Genomic DNA, 14,818 nt, shown 5'->3' on the forward strand with positions numbered 1-14,818 from the left:
TTGTGTCTTGACTGTGCATTTCATTACCTATGGGTTCAGTCACTGGTGTGCTGCTATGGCTTTGAAACTGTCGTCTCTAGCGTCAAGCAACATCCAGTCATTCTGTACCACAATGTAATCAGCACGTCTGTTGGAGGTATACTTATGACGAGAAGACACGTGTCTGGTATTAATTCATAGCTGTGTATATCAATGCTTCAGTATTGGTTGTTCTCCATTGAAGTTGCCCATTATCAAATTGGTTTGTGATATGAAAATGGGCGTTGTTAAAGGCACTGGTGAAACGCTTTCTGGGGTAATGAACACCCAACCCATATCTCCTATTCAGAATTACCCATTACTGAATAGTACATCTTCATCCATGGATTAACTGAACAAACAATCATTTTTGTTGGTTCAGAAAACTAACGACTATCCACAAAATATATCCAAACAGGAGAATTAGCTGTAGTGACCCAAATATAGAAGACTAATTCTAAATCGATTAAGCCAGAATACTTTCGCAACAATGGGTAGGCTATAAGACTTGATGCTTTCTCGTGTCTGTAACAGTCACTGTAGAATGATGTAATGCATTAACCCAACATTCACGGGGTTGTTGGGCACACTTACAACGCGTGCAGGCTTTTAAGGGGGTACCAGACTGTGAAACATTGCAAACACATAATGTAATTATGAGTCACATGTTATATGCATCAACACATCATAAAACATATGAATCATTTGTTAACTCTCATGTGCATAACTAGAGCAAAGTATGCCTCGCTTGAGATACCAAAGAGCATGCTTATTGCGGTTTGATCACATTGATGCATTAGTCGAAACAGACTGTTTCACACTGGAGAGGGGTTTGAGTCACACAAATTACGCAGTTGTGCAGTGGCATTCAGGTAGATAGTTTTCAAATCTGACTTTTCAGTAACATCTGTTTTTACGTAATCAGGGCTAGAACGAAAAACATTACCAAATCGAACTGTTAATAGACATTTTGTTTAACAGCAATGCTGAATGGCCATGTAAAACTTTATATTGATGTTTCGAACCAGGAGTGCCCAATCCTCCTGTGGGATATCAGACTCAGACTTTTGTACAAATATTCGCGATAGAGACGCAATATTTTTGTATGTGTCGTAAAACAACATTTATTCAGCTCAGATCCAACATCAAATCAACGAATGGTTGTCTCACCTGGACATTCTTGAGGTTCGTCTTTCATGATCCACAAAGAAAATATAAATTCTCCTTTATTAAATACTTCCCCGGGTCTTGAAAGTACTGCGGGTCAGCCTATCTGATGGTTCCATCATGTTCCCCGGGAACAAGAACCTGGCAACCTAACAAGATGACCTTAGATATCATGGAAGGATGGCCCTGTCAGCTATTTTTCAGCCTTCAAATGAACGCTTCCTCCCAGTGAGTTAGGTGCCGCTTCTAGGTTTATCTGCTTGTTTAATCGTAAGGAAACACTGGGAATGTTGATGTTGATGTTGATTTCCGGAATAAAACTAGATAGAAGCAATATCTTGCTGTGTAATCTTAAGGAACATGTAAGTGAGAACAGCCAGCCGTGAATAAATCTTTCACTCTGAATTCGAAGTTATAAGAGCAACGCTTTGGTTTTCAGTGTTTATTGGGGCGATAAAGAAAAGGTATCTTCAGCTTGAAGCCATAATGGCAGCATTACACGCAGGCGAGGAAGGACACACGTATCATCAGGGTCAGGATTTTATATTAGAAAGATTATCCGTGTAGGTGTCTCTGTTCAGGTTAATGCGATTCATAACACATATAAATAAAATTGTCGTCATTTACAAAATTAATTTCCCTTTTTACATAAACTAATGTGTCAAATTCCCATACATGCGGGTAGCTTTGTAGATATTTGACACACACTTAGTTTCAACAGAAGCAGACACTGTGTCTTACGAACAAACAGATGACAATATCATTTCAAATAACGGAGTCAAATATATTCATAATTGGGTGGTATTCTTCGGAAACATCACCATGGGCAATAGTCCTTTCTTGCGACAGACAGGCTGTCGTCAGTTTGAAATAGTACCTCTAGAATCTGAAGACCGTGACACCATCTTTCTCGTTCTATGTACAATACGTTTGCCAGTTTTGTAAGTATGTTGTAGGCATGAACAACCTGTCCAAATTACTAATGTGTTCATAGGTAGTGTTATCAAAGCTACGCAGGCAGATTGCATGGTATTTTAATTATACACTCCTGTTTATGACGCATCTTCTGCGGGACTGACAAGGAAAGAGAAGTTCTGAAAATTCCGTTTTTACAACAAATCAAACGAGTAAAGAACAAACCCGAACTGTTTATATACATTTTCTTCAGACATTGAACATTATTGATATATATCGCTCGGCGAGAAGAAACAGAACGACACGAAATTGAATCAGTAATATATATTTGTTTAAAACCACATGTGTAAAGTATTTTTGAGTTTCTGATTTCGCCCTGAATATCTCCCACACACGAATAAATCCCTGAATACGTATGGATCACAATTCAGAGAACTTAGTCTCATTTTATAGCAATAATTAAATTGTTAATATGTTGGGAATCCTGATTGCAGTCAATTTCGTGCTAATTATATTCACGTACAGATCAATGTCATTATCTGCGGAAAATGATCCATGGGACAAGGTTGTTCCTTTCAAGTTGATTGGTGATTGGATATAGTAGTTGACACCGCTTACAAGCGGTGATGCTTTGACATCCACGAATTCGAGAAACATCGACCGGAGGTCATCCACAGTTGGCAGGAAACATCAAAACTTTCAACATGCTATAATATGAATATTATATTTGAATAAACTTCAACTAAATTGAACAACATAATTTATTTTTTCGAAACTGTATTGGAATACCTTCATTGTATAAATTGAGTAGAAATCAGTCTATGACCTTCACTGTTGAGTGCAAAATTTTCATCCATTCGTCGTAAGGCACCATCATAATTGTACCCGAGTGCTATTCACTATGTACTTTATGACAAACCTAGCTATTCAGGTATTTTCAGAATGAATTCGGGAAAAGAAGCAAAATGAAAATATGTTCAGCTTCATTGACATTTGCTGAGTAAATAGTGAATTCGGGCAGTATTTGTGGATTAAAAGAGCGTCTTTGCGAGATATGTAGAGGTGTTATATATTTGTTGGAATCACAATTTCAAGTCAGTAAAACTAAATTTCCAGACTTTTTGCGACCATTTGGCGCCAAAACACTTTGACGACCCCATTAATTTTGAGTCCCAAAATGTATGTCTATTCTTGAACCCGCTATACATTTTGATGGAAGTAGCCTTTAGGGTACTCTTGTGGTTATAACTACGCCAGCCTACAACAGAGCCGTCGTTAATATCGGCAAGTGTTTAAACACATAATGATCTGAATATACTGAGACTACCCTAATTCACATTATATGAAATAATTACACTTGATCTTTATCATTCCAAAATATTCATGCAACATTAACGTCAGTAATATCCCCACCTCTCACACATATGGCGCCATGAACGACATACAATGTCCCCAGTTAAGTCATAACATTGAGCAGAACAACCTCAATGGGGCGAATCATATAAGCACGCCAGTATCAGACATTGTTCAAGAGCCGTTGTATGAACACTGCGGGAGTCTGTAGGTTATCATTACATGAAGGGAATGTCTACTTCACAAGGAAAGCATTGCTTTATGAGCATAATTGAACGACATGTTAATCACTTAAATTGCAGAGAAATTTGCGTCCATTAAAATTCCTTTCATCTCGACACCACAGTTAATATCCAATCTGTGTGAAATGTAATATAATGGTTACCAAAATGAAACTGAATTCTGCAAAATGTTATGATGGGCTTTTTGTCAAGCCGACGCCCTTTTGTACAAAACGTAATTGACAGTGCTGCCATTATACTGTGATCCCCGAAAGCTATTCCTAGGAAGGAGTTGAATCTAGAGTAATTAAATTAAGAGGGCATTTTTAAAGTTTGATTGTCTCTGAATTTCATTGTCAGGCTCATCATTTGGATTCGATGATAAAATGTATTTTTAATATCTGCAAGCAGTGGTAATTACATGACGATGGGTCCCCCATCAAGAAGATGTTTCTTAATTTTAACAGTAAAGTTGCTGTGTATCCAGGAGATTGGGATTGTAAACTTTGCTCATGGAATAAAGATCACAGTGATGGGAAATCTCGTTTCCCTGATAATGTTGCATAATCTATATAGTGATTACAGTAATAGTGAAGTGGGTGTCTAATCAACACATATCAATTAAACGTGACAACATTAATTTAGTTCAAATTCTATGCTTTTCTTCAGTCAAAATCTGATTTGGAAAAGTAATACAACTGTCATAAACATAATGAGAGTTCAGACGCAATCCCCATTATCAAGCCCATTCATCCCAATTCTGATCCCACAGCCCCAACAAGATAGGTCAAATTTAGCGAGACATCATTTGGTGTTCCACAAAATTTGACCCATTTCATTTTAAAGGGAAATATCATTATACTAAACAAATATTGGATAAAATTTACTGCAGCCTACGGTGATATTGGAAAGGGAAAGGAGCAAAACTAGCTGCAGTGGCTAAGGTATCCGAAGATGTATATGTGTGTGAGTGTGCTCGCGTGCGTGCGCGCGTGTGTGTGTATGTGTAATCAGTTTCACAAGTAACACTAATTTCATCATTTGTGTGAGATCCCAATGGCCAAGCAAGCGTTCCTAAAGCTTCGAGGTACCTTTCCACATGCACACTATTATGATTCATTCGGGATGTCAACAATTATGTTTCTGCCTCTATCTGTAATCGATGGTGCATCATCCGTGGGCCACCTGAGTAGAGGTACTGTCAGTATTCATGTGGTTTGAAGTGTTTTCTTATACGACCTCCTCGTCATCTAATATCCCTCGCCCTGGGCTCTACTTGTCTACATCGGACATGTCGCCGCCATGTACAATTACAGACTTGACAGTACATCATACAATGAACTTTTAACTAGCATATATTCAGGAGATCGCATCACGGTATTTGCGTAGAGGACGGAGAAGTGGGTTACATATTTTGTCGGATTTGAGAAGAATTTACTGTGTATTTGTATACTTCTAACTAAATGTACTGCAGTTTAGCTGCATTAAAGACGAAATTGTTTATATTTTCATATTTGATGTTAGATAAAATGCCGAAAACGCCTCATTCACAATATTTTACTTTCTGAAAAACATGAAAATATAGCAACTCAAATGCAGAATATAATCAATTCTGTCAAAAAGATTCACTTAAGAAAGTTAATCCATATTAGCATGTGAAGGACAGTTCCAAATTGGACGAATCAGTGACAAAATGATGACTCAAACTAATCCTTTTTTTAATTTTGATCACATTTACTTTTGTTTGTAATTTTATGGGAACATTTTCACAAAGCATAAATTGCCATGGTGAATAAACTAATATATTAAGTGTCTTCCAATATTTGATTCAAGAACACTTGGTTATTACAATGATACCAACACCTTCAAATGGAAAGGACACTTTGCTTTGCTGATTGGTTAACCAGCTTTGTGAAGCTGTGGCGAGACTTAATTCTTCAGTCGGCTTCACATGGGAAGAGATTACTTCAGAATATCTTTTCATTAGCTGATGTTGTGCGATCATTGTGCCATCACCATTAAAAGACACGTTTACGATTAATGTGGAATCGTTAAGTGGACGTCAAGAGATGTCTTGGTGATTATGGACGGGTTTCGTCGCTCCTTCTAGAATGTCATTCTGGGGGTTGGTCATATCAAGTCGACACGCGTACGTAAGCAGGAATACTTGAGTGGGCATTCTTTCCAAAGTAGAAGTGGCCTTGACCAGCGTATAGTCATTTTTGCGCGTGTGATATAAGTGTTTCGTGCCAACAGACATTTCTGCCAAACATCACAGTAATTTTTATTGTTATATTTGTTTGATGTTCAACGCTACAATATATTTCATATCTGAGAGCGGCCTGTGCATAATGGAGTCGATGAAGAGTTGTTATGAATTCTTCATATTATTAATTGCAGATTTCAGTTTATGACCAATTGCAGATTTCAGGTTATGATCAGTCTACAAGAACAAACAGTATATTTCATTACGCAGCCATTAATATTTTCAAAAAATGGCTGCAAATATTTTCCTTTCTTCTTATAATTCCGGATGGGTCGATTAGTTAAACCTCAGCTTAGTAAGGGAATGCAGTGTTTGAATCCAGAATTCAGGATGAGAATTAAGTCAAACATAAGAGCTTACTATTTCTACTATATTGTATTTATTTGCAAAATCATATCACAGTAAAGGATGGTAATATATAGTTTTTGCTTTTGTTTTGTTCCGCAATATTTACGCTATATGACGACGATCTGTAAATAATCTAGTCTAGACCAGACAATCTGGTGACTGACATCTTAAGCATCGATTTCATGAGATGTAAACCGCCTCGTCCTTGGATTGCTGAAGATCAGTTCTAATTCGGATCTTCATAGGTGTCTTTCTGTGGAAACAAAGTTATCATAACGCTTGTTGTGGAACATGAGCGACATCGAGTAAGTGAGTTTAGTTTTACGCCTCTTTTAGCAGTATTCCAGCAATATCAAGGCGGGGGACACAAGGAATAGGCTTCACACATTTGTACCCATGTGGGGAATCGAACCCGGGTCTTCGGCGTGACTAGCGAACGCTTTAACCACTAGGCTACACCACCCCGGAGCGACAACGAGCATAGTCAATAATCATTTTACTTCAGATACGGTCATACGAAACCTCAAACAAACCTATGTTCACTGTGGCCCTGGTGTAATGTTTATCAATGATGTAACATACTGTGGTCTCTGTGACATAATTGACTTAATGTATCAACTTGCACAACAGGATATTGACATTGTTTTGCAACTTTGAATTAAATCCGATTAATACAAATCTTTCATGATCTTATACATTACACGTAAACATGCAACTGACAATGAAACCAATGACACATTTTTCATTCTACCACGTGAAGGCTTGTTCTTTTGTCTAGCATCAATTGTTACATCGATTGTTTGCAAAAGCCAAACAGCTTTAGTTATAATTCCTCGTCCGTTATTTGGTAAACTAATGCCAAAGATAAATCTTTTAATACAATATCAAACAGAATTCTGTCAATGTTGAATTGTGGTTTGTGAGACGAGTATGATTTCAAAGATAACTCTAAATTCCATGCAGATAAGACTTAACAGATATTGCAGATCTCTTCCCGGTAATTGGCTGATATTTGTCTGCGAATCACAACGGCAGTTATTGAACTGGTAATATGACTTCTAAAACAGACAATGGCGCCACAATGTCACATTCAGTTTTCAGCGGTTGACAGAATACATTGAGTACCGCTGTCGGACACCCGCTGGATGTTGTTTGAACTTCTGCAAGCCCCTTTTCAGAAACAAACCTGCACGGAGCCGAGGGAGGATGTCTGCGTGTTTGATGGGAGGGAAAGTGGGTGTTCTTAATTAATAATACTGCATTCACACATGATATTCAATTCGACGATGATGTTGATCACTGGATTGTCTGGTCCAGACTCGATTATTTACAGACCGCCGCCATATAGCTGGAATATTGCTGAGTGCGGCGTAAAACTAAACTCACTCACTCAATTCGACGAATACGGCACATGATCTAAGTTTAGTTTCATTTTACAGCTTTTAAATGAGAATTAATCTAGACGATGGGCGAGCCCTAAGTAACGAATATGTTATTCTGACCTTCACGTTTGATACAAATAAACCCATGAGATAATTTAATCATGATTCGTAATGTTTGTATTGTACGTGTGATGACAACATCATGACAACCCATTACGGTATTAAGGTATTTATGTTACAATTGTCTTCATTTATTGGCAAAGACTAAACACGCAGTTTCTGATAAAAATGACTTTCATCTCAATGTATCAGTCTCTTTTCCGAATTTTGACTTGTACCACATGTTTGTCATGTGACTTGCCTTGGCATGTGTTTGTGATGTGAACCATCAGTGGTGTAAACAGAGCCACCTTTTATTATCAGCATTTGATCATGTTCGCATCAAGAAATCCTACATTAGACCATGTTGTGAGCAAACAATCCTTATGACTATGAAGAAGATTTTTATTTCGTTATCTTATTATTTATTAAAATTCATCGTCACTCCTACAAACATGATCTAAGAAAGCAATGTAATTAAGGAGTAAGATATCCTTGTTTATAATTAAGGAATAATCTTGATCTCTTTTGCATCTGGTAACTGAGTGATGTTTGCACAGTTGATGTCTGGCAGTTCTCTCATTAGGTGCCCTCGTGAACTCAGGGTTTCAAGGTAGACAATTTGCGACGTAACAACCGTTTTGAGAAATGGAATTATATCAACATGAATACCACATATAGACTGAACTAAAAAATAATATTTGGATGATATGTATAAAAGGTGCGTGCCCGGTCTTCACTACAATATTATCCCCAGCCTTTGTGTCAGTATATAACACGCTACGCACATTGTGGTTGATTTGACGAACTAGTCAGACCCGGGAACATCCGGGTCTTCAGTAACCCATGCTTGTGGTAAGACAGGTGGTCAGGCTCGCTGAGTTGGTTTACACACGTCATCGTATCACAACTGCGTAGATCTATGCTCATTCTGTTGAGCACTGGATTGTCTGGTCCACACTCGATTATTCACTAAAATAGCTGGACTATTGCTAAGTGCGGCGTTAAAATGATTTTCAAATAGATGGTACTCCCATCAAGGTTGTAGAAGAGGCCAAATTCCTGGGACTCATATTTGCCCGTCACTTGACATTCTTACCACACATAACATATTTGAAAAAAAAGTGCTTGAAGGCTCTTGACTTGCTAAAAGTCGTTTCAAATACAGAGTGGGGAGGGGATCAAACTACCCTCCTTCACTTATACAGATCATTGGTTCGCTCTAAACTGGACTACGGCTCCATTGTCTATGGTGGAGCCTGCAAAAGCAATTTAGAAAATTTAGATTCTATCCACCAACAAGGCCTGAGGCTCTGCCTGGGAGCTTTTAGGACCTCCCCGGTAGACAGTCTATATGCGGAGGTTAACGAACCTTCCCTTGAACAACGCCGCATAAAACTTTCACTGCAGTATATCACTAAATTACGTTCAAATGAGTCCAATCCAGCATGCAATTGTATTTTCATCCCTCCCTATGAAAACCTGTTTCCTAGCCTGCCAAGCCTGTTTCCACCACTCGGAATCAGAATTCAACCACACATATCTGCAGCTAAAATTGATCTCACTACCATAGCACCTTACCGGCTTCTGTCTTCGCCACCGTGGCAGATGGTGAAACCACAGGGCGATCTTACCCTCATCAAACTAAAAAAGTCAGAAACAAATCCTTTGGTGTTCCAACAGGAATACAACCAGTTACGTTCCAAGTATAACACCCATAGATCCATTTTCAGACGGATCCAAGGATGATGGCAAAGTTGCAAGTGCTACAGTCATTGGATCCAAGACTGTCTCTTCTAGAATTCCCGACAATAGTTCCATATTCACTGCTGAGGCCAAAGCTATCTTCACAGCTTTGACCTATCATAAACAACAGAACCATTCCAAATTCTTCATCGTTTTTTACAGATTCACTATGTTGCCTTCAAGCACTTCAAAATGGTACTTCAAGTCACCCTATCATCCTGGACATTTTAGAACTTTACAACGATCTTTGTACTGGCCAAAGTGACATCGTCCTCTGCTGGTTGCCGGGTCACGTCGGCATAGCAGGTAACACAAAAGCCGATGCTGCAGCCAAAGCAGCTCTTGACAAGCCCTTATCCCCACTGCTAATCCCGTATAGTGTTTCAAACCCACCATCAAAAGCTATACTCGGGACCTTATGCAAAAAAGGTGGGACACCCAAGTAGGAAGAAATAAACTTCATGAATTGAAGCCAACAATTGGTTACACCTACTTGGGTTGTCAGTCAAGACGTGAAGAGGTAGTTTTACGGCGATGTCGTATTGGCCACAGTCGCTTTACACATGACTATCTGCTGAAAACGGATGTAGATGGGCCCTCTATGTGTGTCTCTTGCGATGAGGTGTTCACCATCAAGCATATACTGCTTGACTGTGTGGACTTTTCGACTGCATGGGACTTGCATTATGAAGTGACAAATCTGAAAGACCTGTTTTCCCCGCGGGCACCTGATTGTTAGCTACCTGAGGGAAGCTGACCTGTACCATAAATTGTAGCTACGTAATGTGAATAATGGATTGCCTGCTTTTGAATTTGGAGTTTTGAATTTCTGTTGTACTGCTGTTCATTTGTACTTTGTACTTAAAATGTGTATGAAATCAGACTTGATCTCGTCACTATATGGATGAAATAATTCCGATGTGACGTAAAGCCCAACTCAACTCAAATCAATCATGTATCCGGGGATAGATCATTATCGAGATCTGTGATGACTGCGTGTCGGCTTAATATGGCCGAAACGTCCTAAATGATGTCGCTCTTGAAAGTTTATCACTCCGGCGAAAGACACGGACTCGGGTACAGCTTATATCGGGAAATACAGACGTTCTGTCTGAAAACCTATATCAAGGAGAGCCGAAACGTTGGATAACATTGTATAATCCTGTCGTACATGTGTACAAACGAGAGAGCAATGCCACTTTATTGACTTGCTAAATATGTTTGAAGACAGCGTTAGCTATTAGTTTCTGTCATGTCGCCAGGTAACGATGGGGAAGACTTAGAAGCTATTCGATGTACGATGTCAAACGTGAGGTATACTTTATGGAGTGAGGTCTGAATAATACCAATGGGAATTGCCCTGCAATAAGTCACAATATGTACTGTCAGATTTAACGAGTTGACAAAAACATTATTTTTGACAATGTGCATGAAATAGTATGTCACAAAAAATGTTCTTGTCTGGATGCTTGTTCGCAGTAAATGTTGTCAATAGCAGGCAACGTTGCCCTATGAAGGTCAGCCCGTGTCCGTTCAAACAATAAGGTAGTACATCAACTGAAAGTACAATTGTCCCTTGATTGTCTGTGATGTTGTATGCACGCTGTGTTTCAGAGATGTCCCTCAACTCATGCTGTTGATTTTAATTAAACACATTTGACACGACGGTGATGTCGTTGTGTTGTGTTGACTAAAATCGTAACTTGCTAACATTCATTTGTATTAAGCAGCCCAGAATACAATGAGATTGTATGTGCTTTGGTTTTGCTCCAAAGTGACCTGCATAAAGGAGTGTGACAAGTGATGAGAGATCACTGTGACCTAACTTTAACTTTCCTTTTCGTAATTACATTGTAGTCAACGGACATCATATTTGGTTTTCATGTTCGATGGCTCTTTAGGATGTTCTTGAAATGCTTGCACCTGGTATTAAAGTTTTAATTCATTTACATGTACATACACTAAAATATCTTGATGGTCTAAACTCAACTCAAAGGACTTACAATCAGTCTACACCATCCCCACCCCATCCCCGTCCCCAACATATGTGTTGTTCCTCCAAAAACTAACACGAATCAATTTCTACTTTTACACAGTCGGTCATGAAATTCGGGGAAGCTAAAATCTATCGAAACCAATTTATAGCTTAATAATTACTGAATATTATGTCTTTAAGATGAAAGTTTGAGTATAAACAGCCATAAGCTATCAGATTACCATACACGTCAACGGGTTTCCCGAATTTTCTTCAACATGTACGTTAATACACCCCACATTACAGTCCCCAATCAAGTTATACCATTACACCTACTTAGACAGCGTGTCCCCGTTCTAATGAGGCGGTAAGGCCTTCAAAATAATTTCAAATGTAATTATGAAAAACTGGTCCGTTAAATTCTTACATGAAACAAACTCCCACAGGATAAGAACGTAGGTCGGATACATATTATTTTAACCCAAGGGATGCAACAATCATGCTTTAACTCCCATGTGCATTTATTTAAGCAAATATGCATCGGTTAAGTTAAAGGTAAGCATTGGATAAATGCACATGCTCACAATGAATGAACAAACATTGTTTTTTAAAATGTTGAAACAAGCCACATCAGTACATTACCATGGTAACATAAGCCTCTCAAAGAAAGAGTACATCACTTATGAAATTGGGTATCCAACGAAAAGAAGCAATGGCGCAAACTAATAGGGGAATCGGTACGGGTTGCCTCACGCTTGGTTGTAGTGTAGCTAGTGTAGTGAAACAGATTGTTGATATCACATAATGCTCACTCAGGCCTAGAAGGACACACCCCACAGTCTAAACCCCGTTCATAAATACCATATCTATAATGCAATTATAGGTTGTGGTTGTCTTGAGAGGCTGATGCAGGTGTTTCCTTTCTGGAAAATCCTCACAAGGTGATGTTTATACAACACCTGATTTACTAAAGATGTGACATGAACGGATGAACTCGGTGATTTCTCCCCGAATATGCGTTTACCCTTTTTTTATAGAAATGAGGTAAGGGATTATGGATCCCAAAGCAGACCCAAACCTGGCTTCGATTGAGATTTGTGTGTTCAAGTAAAGATCTGTTGGTAACAGAAATAGTGTTTGGCACTTCCTTTCCAAAGAAACTGTATGCTGTAAAGCACAGACAAAAATATCTTTCGGTCCCAGTGATTGCCTACGAAAGATAGACTTGGCTACATTGTCAACAGGACCACAATAAAGTCGAAACGGTGAATGTGTGTAGAATAACCTTGACCTTATAGTAACCTTTTTAGGGTTTATATTTGGTCTAGGATAATTATAATACCTATTTGTTGTTGTCGAATTAGCTTGGGACCTCAACACCTTCAAATAACCAACAGAAGCATCGATTAGTGGCCAGTCTTTATTCGGTGCATTTCATGAGTCAAATATATAATAAAACATCAGTAATATTTCAAACTTGGACAATTAATACATATGAAAATCATGTGAATTAATAATTACATAAGTCCTACTGACAATATACTTTACAATAAACAATTGCCAAGATTACACGGAAGTGAAGACACTTCATATTATATTGGAAAACATAATACACGTGATGTAGCGCAGGTGAGAAATATGCGTAGAGAATGATGAGGTTACTCTTCAGTAAGACACGTAGTACATGTGCTATCAATTGCTAAAATAATCTTCTGTGTTTATGGAGGTCGTAAATGATAGGCGTTACCTTGCTACATCCCAACGGAATACAACTTAAGCAGAATAAACCTGTTGTACTTAATCAATACTGCATTGTTTAAATGATAATATTGGTATAAACTAACAGTATGGAACGCAATAGAAAACAGAGAAAATATGAACATAATTTAAGAACATACAATGAATGAAATGAACATGGCTTACCTTCAAATAACCAAGAGAAGCATCGATTAGTGGCCAGTCTTTATTCGGTGCATTTCATGAGTGAAATACCCCGAATAAAGGCCGTTATATATACCACCGATGCTCTCAGAGTTCGTGATATGGTCGCACGATCAACGGTCACTTCTTTAAACAATACTTAAAAATGCTGCTAATCCACACTGCTGACGATCTAAATCTTAAGATTACCTTGTAGCTTTGAAAGACTTGAGAGTGCAGATATGACCAACATTATCTAACAGTTTTCTCGGAGAGTGTGTTATCATAGAGTAATGTTTACTTCTTCCTCGGGACATGTCGTTTTAACAATTAGTACATAAAGCTTATCAAGAAAACTTGGGAATGAAGACGATCGTATATCGATACTGACAGATTATAGACTTGGGACGGACGATGCTTGTAGTCTTAAAGCTTAACACATGATGCTAATTATCTTACAACTTGGAAAATGAAGATCAACACTAACTGAGACAGCGTTTAGTATTCTCGTTATTGAATAAAATATACAAAATGAGCTGGACCAGATTTACCAGATTTTTAAATGTAGCATTTTGTCATTTTAAGTTTGGCTAAATTTGACAAAAATCGCCAGCAGCTGAAGGGTTGATATAAATCCAGCTAGGGTCCCTGCAGGTAGCCAAAGTACTGTAAGGCCCCATTGCCATAGTATGGTGATCAGCCTTTCAGTTGCTGGTGATCTATAGCCCGTTTTCATATTGTATTGTTGTCTATTTTTTATGATAGTGTACTAGTAGCTGTGATACTCTAGTAGTTTTACTGTCCTTCGATGACAGATTTTTCTGTTCTCAATTTATTGATTTTAATGTTGATATAAATTAAATTGTTCTCGTCACGATATGGCTGTAATATTGCCGATGTGACGCTAGATATTAACTCACTCACTCTAAAGACATACGTTTAATGGGAAAACGAATACATTGATTAAGGACAACACGGTTACACAAGCACGTAAAAAACGCATACTCATAACAAATTAATATTGTCATCTTTGAAGCAAGAACAGCAAGGAATGACCTGGTAGCATAATCAATAGATTGATTCTTTCTGTCAAAATACGTTCTACATGCCATAGTGCATCATTCTTCATCATTATGATCGTTTCCAGGTTAATGCATGTTTCATTGTAGAAAACCCACGTGAGCAGATTGTAGTGACAAGAATGGTGATCGGTGTTGTAAAGTAATCTGAACAAAAGTTACAATCTACACTACATGTAGCTGTGTTTAGTTCAAAAACATCTGATCCAGTTATAGATGTAAAGAGAACTAAAATATCGTTGGAAATTTAGACAAAATATTTTCTGTTAACATAAATATCACATTTATAGCTAACAAGCCCAAAATACATGAAGTCAGGACACGAAACA

The sequence above is a fragment of the Haliotis rubra genome, unplaced genomic scaffold (genome assembly GCF_003918875.1).
Source record: "Haliotis rubra isolate DU_JTF1 unplaced genomic scaffold, ASM391887v1 Scf34, whole genome shotgun sequence".
NCBI classification, from domain to species: Eukaryota; Metazoa; Mollusca; class Gastropoda; order Lepetellida; family Haliotidae; genus Haliotis; species Haliotis rubra.